General features: G+C 42.7%; 1 protein-coding gene across 6 annotated transcripts in view; it reads right to left on the reverse strand.

Moving 5' to 3' along the window:
• Positions 1 to 22,155, reverse strand: part of MGAT4A (alpha-1,3-mannosyl-glycoprotein 4-beta-N-acetylglucosaminyltransferase A) — a 144,391-nt gene that overhangs the window by 67,149 nt on the left and 55,087 nt on the right. The window lies entirely within an intron of this gene.

Below are 22,155 nucleotides of genomic sequence, written 5' to 3' on the forward strand. Positions count from 1 at the left end.
TACACTTGCATCGTGCCCCAAATCCTGTGCCAGTAGTACCAGGGGCAGTTTGCCTGAGGCAGTCTGGGAAGAGTGGTGGGAATATGGAACCAGCATCATGGGCATGCCCGAAGGGTTCCAACAACGCGACTGAGCAGGCAACTGGTTCTGATGTCATGCCACTGCTGCAGATGTCATGCCTTTTTGGGGCCAATGGGGATCCATGCCTTCTCAGCGAGGCGCTGAACTCTGGCTCCGACTCAGACCATTCCCCTTTAGGTGACCAAGGCAGGGCTGTGGAAATCTGAGTCTGCCAGCTTACCCTTGACAGAGACCGAAGCCTAGAGGGCGGAGACTGGCATCTGTCCGTCGAGTGGTACCGAGGCAGCAGAGACTGGTGCCACAATGGAAAGTGGTCCATGTTGGTGGGGACCAACACCTGGAAGATCATCTAGGCAATAGGGACCTGCATCGGAACAATCTCTGGCGAGAGGCTGGCTGGTATGGAGTATGGAGACCAGTGCCTCTATTCTGGTGTTCCATGCCTCATGGAAGGAAATTGCAATTGCAATGCCAGAGACCGGGGTCTTCTGGCCAGAGACTGAGGTTGCGGGGCCAGCGTCCTAGGCTGCGGGGCTAGGGATGCTCCATTGCTCTCTGCAGGGGTCCCATGGCCAGCTTGCCCTTGGATTGCGGGGCCTTAATCATGTCCACCGCCTGGCATGGCATCTGCGATACTGGCAGGCCTGTGAGGTCTTTGGTCACCTGGACAGTTTTGAGTATTGAAGGTCCCAGTAGTAGTCGGGGTTCCCTGCCCACTCCCAGGAGTTGAAGGTAGATCCCCAGTTGGGCTAGAGGATCCCACTATAGCAGTACCCCCTTGCAGCTCTGGGGCGGGCACATGGCCTGAACTAGGTCCTTTGCCCCGAGTCCCCTGCCCCTGCTTAAATGGCCCCAGGGAGCCTCTTTTCTTTTGCCGCTTTTTAGGCACAGTCGAGGAGGAATGGTGCTGGGCAGAGCTTGGTGCCAGTGGGACACTCCTCACCGACGCCAAGGTGCTAGGAGCAGAGTCCAATCAGGAAGGCTCCGACATCAGATGAAGTGCAGCCTCCACAAGGAGGGCCTTCAGGTGGATATCCTGCTCCTTCTCGGTTCTGGGATGAAAGTTCTTGCAAATCCTGCACTTGTCCTTTATATGGGATTCCCCCAAGCACTTCAAACAGCTGCTGTGGGATCACTAACAGGCATCAACTTGTTGCATGAACATGGTTTGAAGCCCAGGGAACAGGGCAAAGTCCCAGCTGGGACTAACAACTAAACAAACAACACTTAGCTAAATGGTGAACTAAGTACCTAAGAACTATATACAAAGAGAACAACAATGGACTGTAAGAACTGCTAATGGGCTGTAAGAAGGAACTGAGAGGGTGTAGGGCCGGCGGGTGCCTAATATACAGATGCATGAGCACAGCATTCCGGTTACTGCTAAGGCAAAAATCTACAACAACCGTGCAAGTGGGCGTGCATGCACCTAAAACAGAATTGACATGAGCAAGGACTTGAAGAAGAATAACTTTATGATTTTTTTCAAAGTAGCAGCCGTGTTGGTCTCTATCCGCAAAAAGAATAGAAGTATTTGTGGCACCTTAGAGACTAAAAAATTTATTTGACCATAAGTTTTTTAGTCTCCAAGGTCCCACAAGTATTCCTGCACTTTTATGAGTTTTAGTATTCAACATTTGCCAAGTTTACAAGGAACACTAAAATGGAGACATTTATTTATTTATTCTTGACTTTTCCTAACGAGGCTTGGATTTGAAGTGCAGGTGACTCAATTTCACATGAATACATCAATTACTGAGTTAATCTCTTAAATGAATGAATTTATTTCTGACATTTGAAAAACTAAATTGATACTGGATTCGATTTTATTAATTATTATTATTATTATTATTGTTTTTTTGGCGTCTACCTCAATATATGAAGATCTACTGACAATCTTTTTCATTTTAATTCAAAAGATATTTTTATTACCCCATATTGACAAAAAATAAACTTATTCTTAGACCCGGAGCGGGCAAACTTTTTGGCCTGAGGGCCACACTGGGGAATAGAAATTGTATGGTAGGCCATGAATGTTCACAAAATTGGGGTTGGGGTGTGGGTAGGGTGACCAGACAGCAAATGTGGAAAATCAGGACGAGGGTGGGGGTGGGGGTAATAGGAGCCTAAATAAGAAAAAGACCCAAAAATTGGGACTGTCCCTATAAAATTGGGACATCTGGTCACCCTAGGTGCAGGAAGGGGTGCAGCCTCTGGTGTGGGGCTGCGGATGAGAGGTCTGGGGTGCAAGAGGGTGCTCCGTGCTAGGATCAAGGGGTGTGGAGAGTGGGAGGGGGATCAGGGTTACAGGCTCTGAGTGGCGCTTACCTCAAGTGGCTACCGGAAGCAGTGGCATGTCCCTTCTCCAGCTCCTACACGCGGAGCAGCCCCCAATCCTTGGAGCAGGGCCATGTGGCTGCGCCCCGGAGTGGGGCCATGCTGCAGCTTCCGGGAGCCGTGCAGTGCGCCTCTTGACCTGGTGCCCCAGCTGGAGTGCCAGAGCGGGGCAAGCCCCAGAGCCCGCTCCCCAGCGGGAGCTTGTGGGGCAGATCCAGCCCATGAGTCATAGTTTGCCCACCCCACCTTAGACAGTACTGGACATAGAAGCAAACGGTTACGTCTTGTCAGCTCTTCCAAGGCATTGCCATGATGGTGTTTGAGCTTTATGAAAAATAAATAAGAATCAAATGGTTCTGATCATTCTTGTAGGTAATTCTCAAGAAACAAATGTGGAACGGTTTTCATAATTTTAGTCTCTATAACATAATTCAGTAAGATTATAAAAACAAATGTAAAGAAATTAAATATTTTCAATTAAGATTACAGAGTATTTTGAATATTATAGAATCTTTTTTAAATAGATATGAGTGGCATACTGAAGGTAAACTATTTAGATTATACTCTCCTAAATAAGGAAAGAGTGAAATGCAACTACTCTGGATTTTCTTCCTTATAGCACATCAATGATGAATTCAGATATTTTCTTCTTTTCTTTCTTTATATGAACTAGCCATCAAGAATATTCACATTCACAAAACAAGTAGTAATTCCAGATGATGACAGTGTTTTCACTTATTTATAATGACACTTTATTATTTATGAGAGGCAACATGGGTGAAGCATGAAGATGCTTGTTTGAAAATTTAACAAGTGGGAGACGGAGGCTGGCATGATTGGCTAACTGGAGGCTGAAGTCAATGCAGGGATCAGAAACCTTTGGCACGCAGCCCATCAGGGAAAGCCCCTGGCGGGCTGGGCTGGTTTCTTTACCTGCCGTGTCCACAGGTTCAGATGATTGCAGCTCCCACTGGCTGCGGTTCGCCATCCCAGGCCAATGGGGGCTGTGGGAAGCAGTGCGGGATGAGGGATGTGCTGGCCACCCTTCCCACAGCCCTCATTGGCCTGGGACAGCAAACTGCAGCCAGTGGGAGCCATGATCAGCCGAACCTGCAGATGCGGCAGGTAAACAAACTGGCCTGACCTGCAGGGACTTTCCTTGACGGGCCACATGCCAAAGGTTGCCAATCCCTAAGTCAACATATTGATAGTGAATGGATGTGATAGGTAGGGTGGGGAAAGGCTGCAAAGGGCCTTGAAAGTGAAGTAGCTCATGTTTGACACTGTAGAGAAGGGGGAGCCTGTAGACGGATGCAAAGATAGCAATGATATGCTCAAAGCAAGAGGCTAAGAAAATTATCTTAGCAGCAGCAGCATTCTGAATGGATATGAGTGGGGCAAGACTGCATTTGTCAAGGTCACTGCACTAATTGAGATATGAGATGACAAAAGCCTAGACAAATGTTTCTGTTGCATGGATAGGAAAGGCCATATCTTAGAGATGTTATGCAGAAAGAATCCATGAGATATAGACACAGCCTGGATATGAGGACATGTACAGAGGTCTGGGTCAAAGATGATGCCCAGGTTATAAAATGAACTGACAGGCAGGATGGGAGTGTTGTCCACAGTCATCAAGAAAAATGATAGTTGGGAGTGGGTTTTTTTTTTATGGGGGGGGGAGGGTAACATTAAAAGCTGTGTTTTAGCCATGTTGACCTTGAGCTGGCAGCCAGACATCCATGATGAGCTGTCAGAGACACAAGCTGAGATTTTAGTTTGGACAAAAGGAAACAGGTGGACACGTGGTTCTATAAATCATCTGCACAAAGATGGTAGATGAATTTGTGTTTGTGATAAAGGTTACCCAGAGATATGGTGCAGAGAAAGGCACAAAAGACAGTTTTCTGTGGAATCCCACACAGAAGGAGGTGAGAGATAGATGATGAGGATTTGCTAAAGGACATGATAATGAAGTGATAAGAGAGATAGCAGGAGAACCAAGAGAGGATAAAGTCACAGAAGCCAAAAGAGAACAGGATTTCAAGAAGCAGAGTATAGTTGACAGTGGCTGACAGGTCACGGAGGATGAGGGTGGAGTACCAGTGCTGAGATTTGGTTAAGATGATGTCATTAGAGAGACTTTGACAAGAGTGGTTTCAGTGGCATTCAAGGGGCAAAGCCAAATTGGAGAGGGTTTAGGATGGAACTGGAGGAGAGGAACTCCAGACAACAATTGTAAATAGTGCATTCCATGAGCTTAGTGATGAAAGGGAAAAGAGGCAGAAGTTGGAGATGCAAATAGGGTCAAGGGCGGATTTTGTTTTAAGATGGGACTGACTAAAGCATGCTTTTATTGTGACGGGAAAGAGCCAGAGGAGTGTGAAACTTTAATGGGAAAAGTAAGGAAGAGAATAAGTGGGCACAAAGAGATCATGAGATGGTATTGGATGGGGTCACTGGGGCAAATGGAAAGGTTAGAGGAAGAAAGCAGATGAGATACTTCTACATCTGTGAGAAGGGAAAAGGAGGAGATTTGTAGGAAGGGAAGGGAAGGCCAAGGAGAGGGGGAAGGTCATTGCACAATATTTTATCCATTTTTTCTTGGAAGAAATTGGTGAGATCCTATGTGGAGAGAGAAGTTGAAGGCAGACAGCATTTGAAGAATGAACCAAAAATGGCGAAAAGATGGCTGGGGTCAAGGGCATGAGATTAATTAAAATGGAAAAGTAGAATAGTTTAGGTAGGAATATCTCAGAACTGACGGAAGAGAGAACAAACTTGTAGCTGAGGAAGTTAGCTTGATCATGGAATTTCTACCAGAGATGCTCTAAGTCAAGAATAGGGGTTAGCAGGATGGACCTTAAGAAAGGAAAAAGTCAAGGGTGGAGGAAAGTGAAGCCTAGAGAGAATCAACAACCATATCAATAGAAGAAAGGGAAGGGAGGGCAAGGAGGGGAGGATTGAGAGATTGGAAGTCATAATTGGGCAAGCAAGTCTGTATTTAGGTCATATATACATAGGAGTTAGGCATGTGCTTAAATACCTTGTTGAATCAGGCCTATGCTGCCAAAAGTGTGCCATGTGCTTTACAAACAGGATTTCACCACACACACACAAGGAATGTATTCTTGAGTATTCAGACTCAAATATATCATGTATGCTAATAACAGATTATTAGCACTAATTAGTAGGGCTGTCAAGTGATTAAAAAAATTAATCACAATTAATCATGCTGTTAAACAATAACAGTATACCATTTATTTAAATGTTTTCTATATTTCCAAATATATTGATTTCAATGATAACACAGAATACAGAGTGTATACTGCTTACTTTACATGTATTTTTGATTACAAATATTTGCATTGTAAAAAACAAAAGAAATAGTATTTTTCAATTCACCTAATACAAGTACTGTAGTGCAATCTCTATCATGAAAGTTGAATGTACAAATGTAGAATTATGTACAAAAAATAACTGCCTTCAAAAATAAAACAATGTAAAACCTACAAGTTCACTCAGTCCTACTTCAGCCAATTGCTCAGACAAACAAGTTTGGTTACAATTTGCAGGAGATAATGCTGCCCGCTTCTTGTTTACAATGTCTCTTGAAAGTGAGAACAGGTGTTTGCATGGCACTGTTGTAGCCAGCATCGCAAGATATTTACGTGCCAGATCTGCTAAAGATTCATATGTGCCTTCATGTTTCAACTACCATTCCAGAGAACATGCGTCCATGCTGACGACGACTTCTGCTCAACTATCCAAAGCAGAGAGGACTGATGCATGTTCATTTTCATTCTCTGAATCACATGCCACCAGCAGAAGGTTGATTTTCTTTTTTGATGGTTCGGGTTCTGGAGTTTCCCCATTGTAGTGCTGTTCTTTTAAGACTTCTGAAAGCATGCTCCACACCTCAGCCCTCTCAGATTTTGGATGACACTTCAGATTCTTAAACCTTAGAGCAAATGCTGTAGCTATTTTTAGAAATCTCACATTGGTACCTTCTTTGTGTTTTGTCAAATCTGCTGTGGAAGAGTTCTTAAAACAAACATGTGCTGGGTCATCATCCGAGACTGCTATAACATGAAATATATGGCAGAATACAGGTAAAACAGAACAGGAGACATAGAATTCTCCCCCAAGGAGTTCAGTCACAAATTTAATGAACCCATTTTTTTTTTTAACAAGCATCATCAGCATGGAAGCATGTCCTCTGGAATGGTAGCCAAAGCATGAAGTGGCATATGAATGTTTAGCATATCTGGCACGGAAATACCTTGTAATGCCGGCTACAAAAGTGCCATGTAAATGCCTGTTCTCACTTTCAGGTGACATTGTAGATAAGAAGTAGGCAGCAGTATCTCCTGTAAATGTAAATAAACTTGTTTGTCTTAGCTGTTGGCTGAACAAGAAGTAGGACTGGGTGGACTTGTAGGTGCTAAAGTTTTGCATTGTTTTGGTTTTGAGTGCAGTTACGTAACAAAAAATATCTACATTTGTAAGTTACACTTTCATGACAAAGAGATTGCACCACAGTACTTCTATGAGGTGAACTGAAAAATACTATTTCTTTTGTTTATCATTTTTAAAGTGCAAATATTTGTAATAAAAATAATAACAAGTGAGCTCTGTACAATTTGTATTGTGTTGTAATAGAAATCAATATATTTGAAAATATAGAAAAACATCCAAAATATCTAATAAATTTCAATTGGTATTCTGTCGTTCAATAGTGCGATTTTTTTATTCGCGATTAATTTTTTTGAGTTAATCATGTGAATTACTGCAATTAAATGACAGCCCTACTAATTAGGCAACAGTCTAACAACCAAAAGTTTGCAGAACTACTAAAAATGTTTAGCTAATTTGAGATGTCTACTGACTGACTGAAAGCTGCCAGAAAGTCAGCTAATGTCTTGGGAACAATCAGTCAGAATGCAAAACAAGATCTCAATAATTCTGAATATATTCTGATGATGATTTCTATCAAAGGTGTTAGAGAGTATTCACTGATTAATAAAGTGGGTAGACAATGATTTGTGCTAGAAATATCTCTAGAATAAATTATTGAGAGGTATATTTAGTTCAGATTAGTTTGCAGTTATTTAAGTAGGCATGCTTCACTGAAACAAACCTGTTCAGAGTGCCACAAAATACTTTTAACTTCTTAACTATTCAGTCCAAAGTTTTTAAACAAAATGTATTATTCAGTATTGTTTATAATGGTAAAGAGGATTCCAAAATAATAATTCCCAAATCTACTACAATCCCTACCATAATAAATACTATCTATTGTTAATGTAATTTGGAGTTGAACATTTTTGCAATTCAGGATCTCTAGGGTATTCTGAAGGGCAATACTTAGATAAGATTAAATAAATATTTTAAATGTCACAAACTGAGCTGGCAAGTATATAAACTAGGTACATAGTGAACAAGAACCCAAGAGTTTCAATATGCAATGGAGATGGAATACAAAGATGAATCATGCCCAATTTTAAAATAACTGATAAAATAAAAATAAAATTGTAAGTCTTCCTAATTAATGAGCAAATTCTTAGTCAAATATGGGTATATGATGAATTAATCCAAGTTATATGAAATACAATTGTCTCAGCAAATCAAAAAGCAAAGATGATGCAGTTATTGAGGCATAACTGTATAATTGTCTCAGTTATACAATTCCAGCACTTGCCTAATTTGGTGCTTAGCTATCAAGCTGACAGGCCCTTTGGATATCCACACTCAGAGTTCAGGGAATTCTAATTTGCATAATCACTGCATAAAAAAGTTAAAGGCAATTTAAAGTACAAGTGATCATAACAATTTCATTTATAATGTGATGATAAAATAAAATCAAGATCAGTAGTGTGTGTGCGCGTATATATGTGTGTGTGTGTGTGTTTGTGTATGTATACACACACAAAGGAGTCGGTGCTTTAAAAAGGCCTGTTTCACAAAGCTAAACAATTATGAGCCAAATCAGCTGGGAGGAAGAATTTAATCTGAAAAATGTGAATGATAATTGGGAATTGTTTTAGAACACTTCACTAGACTCCCAAAAACCACAGCTGAGGAAAAAGGCACTCTTTCCATTCCAGTTGTATCTCAGGAGGATGTTAAACAGCAGCTAATGAAGTTAGACACTTTTAAATTAGCAGGCCTGGATAACTTGCATCCAAGAGTTTCAAAAGAGATGGCTGAGAAGATCACTGTACCATGAATGATGATTTTCAGAAAACTCTTGGAACACTGGGGAAGTTCCAGAAGACTGAAAGAAAGCTACTATTATGCCAATATTTAAAAAAGGTAAATGGGATGACTCAGGTAATTATAGGCCTAGCAGTCTGACATCAATCCTGGGTAAGACAATGGAAAAGCTAATATGGGACTCAATTAATAAAGAATTAAAGGACAGTAACATAATTAATCGCAATTAACATGAGTTTATGGAAAACAGAGCCTGTCAAACAACCTTCATTTTTTTTTATTAAATTACAGTTTTGGTTGATAAAAGTAATAGTGATTATATAATACATGTAGATTTCTATAAGGTATTAGATCTGGTATTGCATAACATTTTGATTAAAAACTATAATATAAAATTAACATGGTATACTTTTAAATGGATTAAACGCTAGCTAACTGATAAATCTCAAAATACAATTGTAAAGAGGGGATCAGCATAGATGTGTTTCTAGTGGGATTAGTTCTTGGCCCTACACTAGTTAATATCTTTATCAATGACCTCAAAGAAAACATAAAATCATCACTGATAAAGTTTGCAGTTGACACAAAAATTGGAGGAGTGATAAATAATGAAGAGGGTATGTCATTGATTCAGACCAATTTGGAACACTTGGTAAATTGAGCGCAAGCAAACAATATGCATTTTTATATGGCTAACTGTAAATATACACATTGAGGAACAAAGAATGTAGGCTATACTTACAGAAAGGAGACTATCTTGGGAAGCAGTGACTTTGAAAAAGATTTGAGAGTCATGATGGATAATCAGCTGAACATGAGCTCCCCATCTGACCCTGTGGCCAAAAGGACTAATGTGATCCTGGGATGCATAAAGAAAAGAACTTCCACTAGGAGTAAGGAGTTTATTTTACCTCTGCCTCTATAGTGGACACTGATGTGACCAATGCTGGAACACTGTGTCCTGTTCTGGTGCCCGCAATTCAAGAAGGATGTTGATAAATTGGATAGGAGGTTCAAAGAAGAGCCATGAGAATGATTAAAGGATTAGAAAACATGCCTTATAGTGATGACTCAAAAAGCTCAATCTATGCAGCTTAACAAAGAGAAAGTTACAGAGTGAACTGATTATAGTCCATAAGCATTCACATGGGGAACACATTTTTAATAATGAGCTCTTTAGCAGAGAAAAAGTATAACGTGATCCACTGGCTAGTAGTTGAAGCTAGACAAATTCAGACTGGAAAAAATATGTAAATTGTTAATCATCAGTGTAATTAACCATTTGAACAATTTACCTAGGACCAAGGTAGATTCTCCATCACTAACAACTTTTAAATCAAGACTAGATGTTTTTTCTAAAAGACAGGCTCTAAGAGATCAGACTAGATGATTACAATGGACCCTTCTGACCATGGAATCTATTAATATGGAAGTTGTTGACCTGTAATTGGCAGTTCTTTGAGATGTGTGGTCCGTGTCTGTTTTCCACACATGAGTACCCATGCACATCCTGCATCTGAGATAAGATATTTCTAAAAATAGTGTCCGTTGATCCATGGCTGGGCAGTTCTCATGCTCTGACATGAGGGTATAAGGGGCGGTGGGGACCAATGCCTCTCCAGTTTTTCTCTTATCATAAATCCAAAGCTTAGGGGAAGGAGTGCAGGCAGTGGAATTTAGATAGGAAACATGTATCTCAAAGAACCTCCAGTTACAGGTCAGTAACCTCCATTTCTTCTTCAAGTGCTGGTCCCTATGTGTATTGCACATATGGGTGATTAATAGGCAGTATTTAAACAGGAAGGCAGTGTGAGGATGCAGTTGGTAGAAGTGCTTGTAATACTGCAGCCCCAACAGCTGCATCTGCAGAGGACACTTGAATTAATACATACTGTTTCATGAATGCATGGATGAAGCGCTGGGTAGTCGCTCTACTGATGTCCAAAGAGATGCCATTGAGGTTGCTTGTGCTCTAGTCAAATGGGCTCTTACACCATCCGAGAGAAGTATACATATCAGTTGGTAACAAAATGACGCAGCTGGAGATCCACATGTAGAGTTTCTGAGCAGATCATGTCTGTCCTTGTGAGCATTCCGCTAAGCTGACAAATAACCTTGGTGATTTTCTAATCGATGTCATCCTTGTAGGTAGAACAATCCAGAGAACTAAGTCTTCTCCCCTGATTGGAAGCATGAGATTTTGGGAAGGATACCAATAAGTGGACAGGTTGATTTATGTGAAACTCAAACTACTTTCGGGATGAATTTCAGGTGAAGGTGAAAGGAAACATTCTCCTTATGAAAAATAACATAAGGCAGATCAGCTATGAGTGCTCTCAGTTTACTCATCCTTCTGGCCTTTGTGGTGGCAACTAAAAAGTAACTTTCATGGTAAGGTAAGTCATAGAACTTGTGGCCAGTGATTCAAATGATGGTCTAGCAAGTTCTGATAGTAGTATGAGGTGGAGATCCCATTGTGATACAGGTTTCACCATTAGTAGGACAATCCAAACATCCCCCAATCAAGGCCAGTGTCTTGGACAAAATTATTTAACAGTTAAAAAAGCTCTTCTCCAGTTCCTTGTGTTGGAAGTGGATGCCAAAACAGAAAATCCTCAATTAATTCTGTTGCTGTAGAAAAATGAATATACGAGTAGCTGTGCAGCATTTGATATATTGGTAGACTCATCTATCTGAATTAAATAATATGGGCTCTGACGAACACTTTCTAGGAGCTGCTCTTTTACATCAGTGGCCATCTCTGCAATGCAGTGTGGAACTCTCATTAGAAAGTGGGATTACGTCTAGCTGCGATGCTGCTTTTTCTCCTATCATCACTGCACACGTATCCTTTGCAGCTAGTAGTAGTTTCTCATCTATGTCGTTGGCTTACCAGCTTTGGCAGTGCACAAAGCCACATGGTGAGAAGCCTTCCTGTTAACAGTCTGTACACTTCAAGTTTTTTGTGTGTCCTATAACTCATTAAGCTTCCTCTGGAAAAATTCTATGGGTTTAGATACTAAGCTAGGGTGTCTTGTTTCAAGACGCCAGTGTAGCTTTCAGGGCCACATACTGTCGTTCACCAGTACTTCACACCATATAACAGATTGAGGGATCGAGGCATCGCTGGACCCACTCCACCTAAAGCCCAGCTTGAAATAAGGTTTGTCATATTTTCAGCTTCTGCATTTTGCTAGAACTTCCGCTGCTGCCCTCACTTTGGTTTGTGTTGTACGCTTATCTCCCTTTGTCACAAAATGAACCATTTCTCGTATAAAGGTTTGTCACTGTAAGCAAGCTGCTGATAATGATTTTAAGTTCTTTGGGGGGGGGAACCATACGAGACATTTGACCTGACACAGTTGCTCAAAGAACTCTGCATGGGACTAGTGAGAGAGGTACGGTAGAATTCATGGACGGAATCAGGATGACTGCCATAGGGATCCATGGGGCCCACTAGAGCTAATATGAAGGATCGACTGCTTGAGAGGCACCCCATGGCAACAGATACCATCAGTCCCTTGGGTAGTCGTGTCTAGGTGGAGGAGAGACCTCAATTGTTTTGAATCTCTGTCTGAACTCACCTCCCTATATGGGCATAAAGGATTGTCTGGAGCCTTCAACTCCTCCAAAGAGAAGGCTGGTTCCTGCTCAACCAACAGAGCCATCGGTACTAGTGGGTGAAAGCTTTTGCCTCTGGACTGAGGAGGAGAACATTTCCATCTCCCTGAGGTAGTTTCCTCCTCTGATATCACAATGTTTCTAAGGGTTAGACCCGAAAGAAAAGGAAACCCAGGACATGGCAAGGTAAAGATATCCTCCAGTGAGGGGCAAGTTTCAGTTAGTCCCAGAGTCCAGGGCATGCCAGTAGTTGGAACTGACAGCTCTGGCACATCCATGGTCATGGTAGATGGCAGCTATTACAGAGATAGGTCAATACCGCCAAAGAGTCTACTCGGGCTCTCTTAAATGGTGTCAGAAGGCACCAATATTTAGGCTTATGAATCAGAGCCTACATCAGTACCAGAAGACCCTTTATCCTTCACGCTTTGCCCTCATGATCGGAGGAATTAAGCGAGCCTAAGTTCTTAGGGCCCACGTATGAGGACTCACTAGACTTGGATGGAGTTGGGGAGGGATCCCTTCTCTTGAAAGAGAATCTGTTCTTACACTTAGGAAAGTGCCCCTTACTGTCATGAGAAGCCCTGCACGTTGATGCCATGGGTCGGGCTTCTGCTCCTAAGCTCATTCTTGAAGGGACGCTGCACTTGAAGAACTATGAATTATTTGTCAAAACATAAATGAAGATGCAGATCTCTGGCTTTGACTGGCTCCCTGCTCTAGCCACTCGCACGTCTGGTGCCTGTTGTAGAGAAATCGGCTTTTCAAGGGCTGATACCTTGGAATGGAGGGTGTTCTGCCTCACATAATCAACCAGATAAGGGAAAGAGCTTTCGTATTGGTCCAATCTGCACCAATGTCTAACCCAAGGGATGGACCTCACAAGCAGGAACCTCCAGCTGCTGGTACCACTGCCACTTTGGTGTCTCATGGGAAGAATCTGAGGTCAGACCTGTATAGACCGCATCTGGAGGTGATGGGGTAAAATGAAACTGAAAAATCAGCGAACAATATTTTTCCATTGAATTTTCAATTACAATATCTTAGGTGCTACTTGTAACTAGGTAAAAAAAAAACGTAGGCAGAAATGTTTTTCAAATTGACCATGTCCCTTTAAAAACTAATGTATATCTCATTCTTCACCAACTTGATCGTGGCATTATTTTTTACCTAGAGAAGGCAGACCCTGTCATAAACAGATAGTTACGGGTTAATGCCTCTTTTACCAGTAAAGGGTTAAGAAGCTCAGTAAACCTGGCTGACACCTGACCAGAGGACCAATAAGGGGACAAGATACTTTCAAATCTTGGTGGAGGGAAGTCTTTGTTTGTGCTCTTTGTTTTGGGGGTTGTTCGCTCTTGGGACTAAGAGGGACCAGAGGTCAATCCAGGCTCTCCAAATCTTTCTGAATCAGTCTCTCATGTTTCAAAATTGTAAGTAACAGCCAGGGAAGGCGGATTAGTTTTATTTTTGTTTTCTCAACTTGTAAATGTCCCTTTTTTGCTGAGAGGATTTTACCTCTGTTTGCTGTAACTTTGAACCTAAGGCTAGAGGGGGTTCCTCTGGGCTATACGAATTTGATTACCCTGTAAAGTATTTTCCATCCTGATTTTACAGAGATGATTTTTACCTTTCTTCTGTAATTAAAAGCTTTCTTTTTAAAAACCTGATTGATTTTTCCTTGTTTTAAGATCCAAGGGGATTGGATCTAGACTCACCAGGGATTGGTGGGGGAAAGGAGGGGGGATGGTTAATTTCTCCCTGTTTTAAGATCCAAGGGGTTTGGATCTGTGTTCACCAGGGAACTGGTGAAGTCCCTCAAGGCCACCAAGGGAGGGGAGAGTTTTGGGGGGGACAGGAAGTGCTCCAGACATTGACTTCTGGATGGTGGCAGCTTAGACTCAGACTCAGACTCTAGGACTGGAAGGGACCTCGAGAGGTCATCGAGTCCAGTCCCCTGCCCTCATGGCAGGACCAAATACTGTCTAGACCATCCCTGATAGACATTTATCTAACCTACTCTTAAATATCTCCAGAGATGGAGATTCCACAACTTCCCTAGGCAATCTATTCCAGTGTTTAACTACCCTGACAGTTAGGAACTTTTTCCTAATGTCCAACCTAAATCTGCCTTGCTGCAGTTTAAGCCCATTGCTTCTTGTTCTATCATTGGAGGCTAAGGTGAACAAGTTTTCTCCCTCCTCCTGATGACACCCTTTTAGATACCTGAAAACTGCTATCATGTCCCCTCTCAGTCTTCTCTTTTCCAAACTAAACAAACCCAATTCCTTCAGCCTTCCTTCATAGGTCATGTTCTCAAGACCTTTAATCATTCTTGTTGCTCTTCTCTGGACCCTCTCCAATTTCTCCACATCTTTCTTGAAATGCGGTGCCCAGAACTGGACACAATACTCCAGTTGAGGCCTAACCAGCGCAGAGTAAAGCGGAAGAATGACTTCTCGTGTCTTGTTTACAACACACCTGTTAATGCATCCCAGAATCACGTTTGCTTTTTTTGCAACAGTATCACACTGTTGACTCATATTAAGCTTGTGGTCCACTATGACCCCTAGATCTCTTTCTGCCATACTCCTTCCTAGACAGTCTCCTCCCATTCTGTATGTGTGAAACTGATTGTTCCTTCCTAAGTGGAGCACTTTGCATTTATCTTTATTGAACTTCATCCTGTTTACCTCAGACCATTTCTCCAACTTGTCCAGATCATTTTGAATTTTGACCCTGTCCTCCAAAGCAGTTGCAATCCCTCCCAGTTTGGTATCATCTGCAAACTTAATAAGCGTACTTTCTATGCCAACATCTAAATCGTTGATGAAGATATTGAACAGAACCGGTCCCAAAACAGAACCCTGCGGAACCCCACTTGTTATACCTTTCCAGCAGGATTGGGAGCCATTAACAACTACTCTCTGAGTACGGTTATCCAGCCAGTTATGTACCCACCTTATAGTAGCCCCATCTAAATTGTACTTTCCTAGCTTATCTATAAGAATATCATGCGAGACTGTATCAAATGCCTTACTGAAGTCTAGATATATCACATCCACGGCTTCTCCCTTATCCACAAGGCTCGTTATCCTATCAAAGAATGTTATCAGATTAGTTTGACATGATTTGTTCTTTACAAATCCATGCTGGCTATTCCCTATCACCTTACCACCTTCCAAGTGTTTGCAGATGATTTCTTTGATTACCTGCTCCATTATCTTCCCTGGCACAGAAGTTAAACTAACTGGTCTGTAGTTTCCTGGGTTGTTTTTATTTCCCTTTTTATAGATGGGCACTATATTTGCCCCCTTCCAGTCTTCTGGAATCTCCCCCGTCTCCCATGATTTCCCAAAGATAATAGCTAGAGGCTCAGATACCTCTTCTATTAACTCCTTCAGTATTCTAGGATGCATTTCATCAGGCCCTGGTGACTTGCAGGCATCTAACTTTTCTAAGTGATTTTTTACTTGCTCTTTGCTTATTTTCTCTTCTAAATCTACCCTCTTCCCGTAAGCATTCACTATACTAGACATTCCTTCAGACTTCTCAGTGAAGACCGAAACAAAGAAGTCATTAAGCATCTCTGCCATTTCCAAGTCTCCCGTTACTGTTACCCCCTCCTCATTGAGCAGTGGGCCTACCCTGTCCTTAGTCTTCCTCTTGCTTCGAATGTATTGATAAAAAGTCTTCTTGTTTCCCTTTATTCCCATAGCTAGTTTGAGTTCCTTTTGTGCCTTTGCTTTTCTAATCTTGCCTCTGCATTCCTGTGTTATTTGCCTATATTCATCCTTCGTGATCTGCCCTAGTTTCCATTTTTTATATGACGCCTTTTTATTTTGTAGGTCACGCAAGATCTCAAGGGTAAGCCAAGGTGGTCTTTTGCCACATTTTCTATCTTTCCTAACCATTGGAATAACTTGCTTTTGGGCCCTTAATAGCGTCCCTTTGAAAAACTGCCAACTTTCCTCAGTTGTTTTTCCCCTCAGTCTTAATTCCCATGGGACCTTGCCTATCAGCTCTCTGAGCTTACCAAAATCCGCCTTCCTGAAATCCATTGTCTCTATTCTGCTGTACTCCCTTCTACCCTTACTTAGAATTGCAAATTCTATGATTTCATGATCACTTTCACCCAAGCTTCCTTCTACTTTCAAATTCTCAACAAGTTCCTCCCTATTTGTTAAAATCAAGTCTAGAACAGCTTCCCCCCTAGTAGCTTTTTCAACTTTCTGAAATAAAAAGTTGTCCGCAATGCAGTCCAGGAACTTATTGGATAGTCTGTGCCCCGCGGTGTTATTGTCCCAACATATATCTGGATAGTTGAAGTCCCCCATCACCACCAAATCTTGGGCTTTGGATGATTTTGTTAGTTGTTTGAAAAAAGCCTCATCCACCTCTTCCGCCTGATTAGGTGGCCTGTAGTAGACTCCCAGCATGACATCACCTGTGTTTTTTACCCCTTTTAGCCTAACCCAGAGACTCTCCACCCTTCCGTCTCCTATGTCCATCTCCACCTCAGTCCAAGTGTGTACATTTTTAATATATAAGGCAACACCTCCTCCCTTTTTCCCCTGTCTATCCTTCCTGAGCAAACTGTACCCATCCACACCAACATTCCAGTCATGTGTATTATCCCACCAAGTTTCAGTAATGCCAATAATGTCATAGTTGTATTTGTTTATTAGCACTTCCAGTTCTTCCTGCTTATTACCCATACTTCTTGCATTTGTATAAAGGCATCTAAGATACTGGTTTGATTTTGCCTCCCAGCTTTGCCCTGACCCTCCTTCCTCTCTGCCATTATAGCCCGTGCTCCCTCCTGCTTCCAACCCATCTCCCAGGTCTTGTTCCCCACTTTCCTGTGAGCTTTGCTCACCTGTCCCCGTCGAACCTAGTTTAAAGCCCTCCTTACCAGGTTAGCCAGTCTGTGCGCGAATAAGGCCTTTCCTCTCTTTGAAAGGTGAACGCCATCTGTTCCTAGCAGTCCTTCCTCAAGTAGCATCCCGTGGTCGAGGAAGCCAAAGCCCTCCTGGCAACACCATCTTCGCAGCCAGGCATTCACCTCCACAATGCATCTGTCTCTGCCCGGACCCCTACCTTCAACAGGAAGAATCGAAGAGAATACCACCTGCGCTCCAAACTCCTTAACCCGTACTCCCAGAGCCCTGTAGTCACTCTTGATCTGCTCAGCGTCACACCTCGCAGTATCATTTGTGCCCACATGGATGAGTAGCATGGGATAGTAGTCAGAAGGCCGGATAATCCTCGACAAAGCCTGTGTAACGTCTCGGATACGGGCCCCTGGCAGGCAGCATACCTCCCGGGATGAACGGTCAGGGCGACAGATGGGTGTCTCCGTCCCCCTCAGCAGAGAGTCTCCAACCACCACTACCCTACGTTTCTTATCAGTGGTGGCAGCAGACCTCCCAGCCTTAGGGGTACGAGGCTTCACCCCCTTAACTGTTGGGGGTGATTTCTTCTCTCCTGTATCTTTTACCACAACAGGAGGGTTCGCAGCAGTGGTGGAGCACTGCCCGCTGCTAGAAGTAACCAGCTGGCTGTGTCCACCCTGAGCCTCTTCCTCCACTGGTGTGTCAGGTACACCCTGAGGCATCTCCTCTTCCACTGCAGTGTCAGTAGTCCCGTCAACTGGGACAGCACCATCAGCTGTCTCCACATGGATACTGTCCAGGAATTGCTCATGGACATAGATGTTCCTCAGCCAGGCCACCTCCTCCTGTAGCTCTCCCACCTGCTGCCTGAGAGATTCCACCAGTAGGCACCTTTCACATTGGATGCCACCCCCAGCCTGGATATCAGTAAGTGGAAATTGCAAATTACAGTCTTTGCAAGCCCACACCGGAATCTGGGTAAAAGCATCCATGCTTTGGTGCTCTGTCTGGCTACAGGCGCAGGTGGAGGAGACAGAAGCAGTGCTGGCACAGGTGTTACGGGTCCTCCTCACCATTTTAAGCCTCCCTCTGTCAAAGTCTCAAATTCCTGTCTACAGCTCTCTGTCCGCTCCTCTTTGCTGTGAACAGAAAGGTTTTCGATGTGGCTCAGGTTATGGGTTCAAGGGACCAATGGGTCACAGATGAGACCGACAAGGGACCCCTCCTCCCTTCCTACTCCACTTCCAAACTCCCTTGCAAAACTCCCTGTTAGCAGCTCCTGTTCGCTAAGCTCCCTGGTCTTGTGCGCAGCTTTATAAAGCCCTGGCCTGAGTGAATGCCCCGCCCACTGGTTAAGGCTCAGCCAATTACCAGAGGCTTCTAGCTTTCAAACCTTCCTAGTAGCTCCACCTCCAACTGCCAGCTACAGCACACGGTCCTTCAAACAAACAAACCAAACAGACTGACAAACACAAGCTCAGCACACAGCAAGTAACCCCCAAACACACACACAAACCCAAACACTGCAGACAGTCACTTACCCCACAGATGCTGTCTGTGCTCCTCCTTCACCTGGAGAACTCCCTTGCAAAACTCCCTGTTAGCAGCTCCTGTTCGCTAAGCTCCCTGGTCGCTTGTGCGCAGCTTTATAAAGCCCTGGCCTGAGTGAATGCCCCGCCCACTGGTTAAGGCTCAGCCAATTACCAGAGGCTTCTAGCTTTCAAACCTTCCTAGTAGCTCCACCTCCAACTGCCAGCTACAGCACACGGTCCTTCAAAACAAACAAACCAAACAGACTGACAAACACAAGCTCAGCACACAGCAAGTAACCCCCAAACACACACACAAACCCAAACACTGCAGACAGTCACTTACCCCACAGATGCTGTCTGTGCTCCTCCTTCACCTGGAGAACTCCCTTGCAAAACTCTCTGTTAGCAGCTCCTGTTCGCTTACCAGATCTAAGCTAGTAATTAAGCTTAGAAGTGTCCATGCAGGTCCCCACATTTGTACCCTAAAGTTCAGAGTGGGGAAGGAACCTTGACAGACCCTACAGGAGGAATTACTTCCTCACTACTAAGCATGCCCTCCTGCTCTTCCTGAAGTTAGTGGCAAAATCCCTATGGGCTTCACTAGCAGTATAACTGCAACCCAGGACTGGAAACAGGCAAAGATTCTGAGTCTGCCTGCTCTATTACTAGCTTACAGGTGTATATATAAAGAACTGATGATCCCAACTCAAAATATTCCTTTACATTTATGAACATAAAATATTCATCTAGAAAAGATTTTGAAATAAAATGCAGGTAAAAAAGTTAGAAACAATGAAGAGGTCAGGGCATGGCAGAAAAGGATCTTCTGGCTACTGAAGTAAACCTCAGACAAATGAGATGTGGACAGAGCCAGCTCTAACTTTTTTTTTTTTTTTTTTTGCTTGGGGCAGTAGAAGAATGCCGCCCCGCCGTAACACCCCCCCCGAGCACTGCACCACCGAAACACCCCCCGCGAGCGTCAACCACCGAACCCCCCCGAGCGCCGCCGAAACACACATCCCAAGCACTGTGCCACGCCGCCGAAACAAAAACAACAATGAAAAAAACCCTCAAGCGCCGCTCTGTCCAACCGAAAGAAAAACAAAACCAAGTGACTGTCGCCATCCCAAGATTGGCCGCTCCTTACAAGGTTCCACCCCAAGCACATGCTTGGTCAGCTAGTGTCTGGAGCTGGCCCTGGATGTGGAGGCAGCACAGCCATTCTATAGTTACTGGGAAAATTAGCTTTGCCATATACTGATATTTGGATGAAATAAAATCAGTAACAGCGAAAGGCTCAGAGTTACAGACATAATTACCACAGATGGTAAGCTGTTATATTTGGCACCATCTCCTCTCCATTACATGTAGCTGTACGAGTTTTTTGTTGCAGGCTTCCAACAGTGCATTAGAAGCTTGATCATGTTTCTATTAAATCAATGGCAAAATCCTCCTTGACTCTAGTGGTGCAAGATCAGACTTTAAATTAAACAGTAGTGGTCTGTCCTTCAAATAACCAAAGAAGACTCCTAATAGAACTACCAATTCCAGCTTGCAGAAGCTGGCAAAAAGTTGAAGGACACCTGGCTTGCTCAGTGAGAAATATTTCTTAAACAGTTTTGGTTGTCAAGGAGTTTTTCCTGAGGCAAATTTTACACTATGCCCACAAGAAGCTGGATCTTAAGAAAAATACAAAATACAGCAAAAAGAATGGTAAAGGAAGAGGAAAAAAAGAAAGAAAGGAAAGCAAGGCCAGGCAGGAGTTACTGTGGCAAATACACTATGCTTGAACATGCCAGGGATTCAAATTCAGGTTCTCAGCCTAGGCTTTCACTCCTGGGACAACAACCCACAAGGATATGTGTGAGAAGTACACTGTGTTGTTCCTAAACAACACCTTGAGTACAATTGATACACGCATCACCAGTGACCAACTCCAGATGAAGCCACATCCAGCCCTCTTCTGCCAGAGAAAATATAGCTGCAGTTTTAAAAATTTTGAAATTTGCTTATTTACAGGTACGTGTGTGACTTTTATTAATCGGAATCTTGAAACACCTCACAAATATGAATGATTTTCATATCCTCATCATCACTGCGAAGAAGGGAAGAATTATTAGCCCATTTCAGAGATGGAAAACAAATGTGATTTGTTTAAAGTCACAGAAGAAATCTGTGGTAGAACTGAGAATTGAACCCAGATCTCAACTCCTTTTCTTTACCTTTGGAGAAGATTGGATATCAGATAACTGTTAATCTCAGAGCAGAGAACAATCCCTCTTCTTCACCACTCCAGCAAAATAAAATAGTAAAGGAAAAAAGCCTGTCTAAATTTTATAGGCTGAAATGAGAAAAATGTTAACTAGAAGTAATTTTATCATCTTTAATATAAAGCAGGAAAAAATTGCATGTAGCAATAAATTCACTATGTATTTGTATGTCTTAATTCCACTTACACTCTTATCAATCTGCATGAGATGCTCCAAAAACATTTTCTGCAGTTTATGGAGAGTGAGAGCTACTCAAATGCAGTATCCAGACTGATGGTCATGGTTGACAGGCAGGAAAAATGGAGAGCAATATGACCTAGAATGGACTCCCAGGTTGTTCTCATTTAACATTTCAAGAGGAGTAATCTAAAACTTTTAAAAGGAGGCCTTAGAATTTGCTGAATTCTCAGTATGTTCTGATAACAGAACTAGAACCACTTGCATGTCTGTTTGGCTCTGCACTTACTCATAGAAAGGTTCTAGCTTATATAAATTAAAATAAATACAGCCACTGTACAATTGTAGGCTCATGCAATAGAGACAGTTTTCACAGTTGTCTATATCTAATGGATGCAAGTATGAGCCCCAGAGGTGATCACACTGCTTCATGAGTAAATTGTACAGTTAGATGAGTAAGAACCAGTCCTTTATAAACCCTCCCACATTCTATAAGTCAGACCACAATCTGCCAGGGAAAGCATACATTTCTAAAAAGAGATTTTCAACCCTTGCAGCAACTGATAAAATCCTTCCTAAGAGAGACTGGTTTCCGGTTGTCCTTAGGATCTGAGCTAGAACATCTAGTGTAGTCAGCAACAATAAATCAGCTTTCCAAACTGTTCACAATGAATCTTGTTTGAATGGTGTCCACCAAAAGACCAGGTTAAAAATAATGATCTTTTTGCAGGAGAAACATATTGTCCAGAAAAATAAAAACAGCAAAACATTTGTCAACAGTCTATTATGCATTATGGACAAAATCCTCAGCACAGTACCCAAAGCAGGAGGATCAGGCAATTGGATGATATACAAGAGATGAATTCTCCCCACCAAGTTGGACCTCTGCAGAGGCTACTTCAGCCAAACAGCTGCAATAGTGCTCTCCAGCATCAACACATGCCACCATCATCAGTGGAAGGAAACACCAGAGGATCTGCAAAATGATGGATTCCCTGGACCTTCCTCCACCTTCTCTCTATTGAG

Source organism: Gopherus flavomarginatus, chromosome 1, assembly GCF_025201925.1.
Source record: "Gopherus flavomarginatus isolate rGopFla2 chromosome 1, rGopFla2.mat.asm, whole genome shotgun sequence".
Taxonomy (NCBI): domain Eukaryota; kingdom Metazoa; phylum Chordata; order Testudines; family Testudinidae; genus Gopherus; species Gopherus flavomarginatus.